Source organism: Zalophus californianus, chromosome X, assembly GCF_009762305.2.
Source record: "Zalophus californianus isolate mZalCal1 chromosome X, mZalCal1.pri.v2, whole genome shotgun sequence".
Lineage (NCBI taxonomy): Eukaryota > Metazoa > Chordata > Mammalia > Carnivora > Otariidae > Zalophus > Zalophus californianus.
Window position 1 is genome coordinate 50,391,849 of NC_045612.1, and position 2,973 is coordinate 50,394,821.

General features: G+C 46.8%; 1 pseudogene; it reads right to left on the bottom strand.

Annotated features, from left to right (window-relative positions):
- Positions 1–502: 502 nt before the first annotated feature.
- Positions 503–2,638, bottom strand: LOC113931260 (annotated as a pseudogene).
- Between the last annotated feature and the right edge of the window lie 335 nt (positions 2,639–2,973).

Consider the following 2,973-nt stretch of genomic DNA (forward strand, 5'->3'; position numbering starts at 1 on the left):
TTGAAAGTCAAAATTACTCCTTGATCCATGGGCTGCAGAATGGATGTTGTGTTAAGAGCAAGACAACAATATTAATCTCATTACACATCTCCATCAGAGCTCTTGGGTGATCAGGTGCATTATCAATGAGCAGTGATATTTTGAAAGGAATCTTTGTTTTTGTTTGTGTCTAAGAAGTAGGTCTCAACAGTAGGCTTGGAATATTCAGTAAATCATATTGTAAACAGATGTGCTGCCATCCAACCTGTTTTGTTCCATTTATAGAGCACAGGCAAAACATTTTTTTTCACTGTGCAGTTTCAAAGTTATTTCTGATACCAAAACTTGACAGCACACAAAAGGAAAGAAAATCAACAAACAAGGAACAGCAAATAAATTTATCCTGCATGCCACTTTCAGTCAACAGAATGTGGCTCTCTAGATAGCTGTGTTTAGTAGGAATTTGAGGCTTCAGCCTCACTCAGGGGAAAGACTATTGCAACTGATTAGCAACATCAACATCTCACTCAACCCAGAATAAACCAATGGCACCAAGTTGGCAGCAAAGTTGGCATTGGCTGTACCACCAGGGCCAATAATGGGGCAAGTGAAGGTCTGACAAAATCTGGAGTGGACTTCTAGTGGCATCTGGCCTAGAAGGTATATAGGATTCTAGACCAGGGACAATCAAAATCTCCTTCCTCATCTCAGGTCAGCAGTTCAAACTCAATGTCATCTCAGCTCCAGGGCCCAAATACAGACTCATCTCTAATCCTCATGCAGGTTTTCCCTTCAGACTGGTCCTCAGCCTCAGCTGTAGCAGCATGCATTGCATCCAAGGCCTCATCTGCCATCTCCATGAACTGTGTGGTCCATTCTCAAGGATCTCTCTTCTGAACCTCTATCTTAGTACTTTCAACTCATTAGTTTCATGGTAGGAATGGAGGCCCCAGAGGAACTCATACTCAGGAGGTTTGCTGTTGGGCACTCGTCTGTAATTCAGGTACTTTTGCTTTACAAACTCATAAGTGAGAAGTTTCCTTAGATCTCCAAGGAGAGGAGTCTCACACCAGAAAGCAGTCCCATCTTGTGTAGTGCCTTCCAGAGGACAGCTTCACTGGCACGGTTGCCATTTGTGAAGGTGATGTCCATATCACTAAGATAGTGTTATTGGGCTTGGGTGTCTTTGATTGTCCCCAGTATGCCAACCAGGGACTTGGGGGTACTGATGAGAATATACAGGTGTTCTTCCTTGTCAATCTCCTTCAGTTGAATCCCAAATTTCTTCTCCAGGATAAACATCAGTGTATTCATGGATGATATCCCTCAGCATTTCTGAGTGCATGATGGGCACCTTTGTGTAATCTTTAAGAATCAGCTATTTAACCAACTTATTCGCTCTTTCCTGAAGAAAAGCCACATCTTGGGGATGTGAGGCACCCAGGTTCTGTGAGGCATGCAAGGTGGGAGAGGGATACAGGTTCCGCCAGTCAGCTGGGAGTGGCCATCAGTGGGAAGTGACCAATCAGGTAGCAGAAGTCAGTCTTCAGCAGGGCTTTGCCAATCTGGAGGACCATGCCAGCCTGGTGGGTTCTGCCATCCAGGTGGATTCTGCCAAGCCAGTGGGTTCAGCCAGACAACCACACCATGCCAGACAATGGGGTTCTGCCAAGCAACTGAATTTTGCCAGGCTGGTGGAGTCTGCCTAGTTGAGAGGCTCTGATGTGCTGGTGGGGTCTATCTGATGGGTTCTGCCAGGCCAATGAGGTCTTGCAGAGCACATTGGGGGAGGTACACCATGTGAGTTCTGAGTAGTAACTGTAACTGGTGCAGACCTCCAGGTCCCTGTAACCAGTGGAGCCCAACTCTGATCCTCACCGCTGTTCTCATCCACATTCAAGTTATTAATCTTGTAGGTCCTCTTGCCCTGAATTATAGTCTTGGACTCCAGAGTCTGATCCTGGGAAGCAACTGCTGATATCTGTGCAGTTGCACCATCAGATTCAGGGACACCTAGGTTGGTCTGTACTTCAGTCTGTGAAGTAGCCATCTTGGCTTAGTTAATATTCTGGGCCTGGGTATCAGCTGTTGGGGCCCTAGTGGTATCATTCCAAGCCTTACAGGCCGTCTTAGGTTAAGTGTTGACCATCTCACTGGTCCTGAAAGAAAAATTGTAGGTGGCATTTGGGCCCACCATAGTAGTGGTGTTCTAGGCCTTAAAGACCATCTCGGACTTGTTAGCAGTTAACTCACAGGTGGTTGCTGCCTGGGAAAAAATCATAGGCAGCATTTGGGCTCTTTGGGCTGGCATTCTGGGATTTATAGGCTGCCTTAGGGGGCACATTGTGTACCTCCATGGCACTGAGAGCCTAAGAGAAATCATAGGCACCATTTAGGCATTTGTGGTGGTGTTCTGAGCCTTAAATGTCGTTTTGGGCATAGTGAATATCAGCCTGAATATCAGCCATTTCACTGGCTGTTGGGGGCTGTGAACTCTGGGGACTAGCATTAGGCCCAGCTGCTAGGGCCTGGTTGGTAGGTGGCACCTCCAAGATCTAGATTGCCTCCATCAGGATCTGTATAAGTAAGGTTTGTCTTCTACAGAGGCCTCAGCCTAGAAGGCCCACACCATCACACCATAGTCCATTTTGTGAGCCATGGCTCCTGTTCCTCTGGCAAGAGCAGGGCCTTGCCTCAGACTCCAACCCCAACCCCTTCATTGCCTCCCTTCTTCACCACTCAGAGGATCAGGATTGCTGTGCTTGGCTCTCTGCAGCCACACCCTCTCTTGTCCAGGAGAAAATGCCAATGTGGCAGCCCAGAATAGACATAACTCTTAAGGGCCCTAGGATTTTTGGAATGAGCATTGGCTTCAATTTAAAGTCACCAGCTGCATTAGCCCTTAATAAGAGAGTCAGCCTGTCCTTTGAAGCTTTAAAGCCAGGCATTGACTTCTTTTTAGCTATGAAAGTCCTAGATGGTATCTTCTTCCAA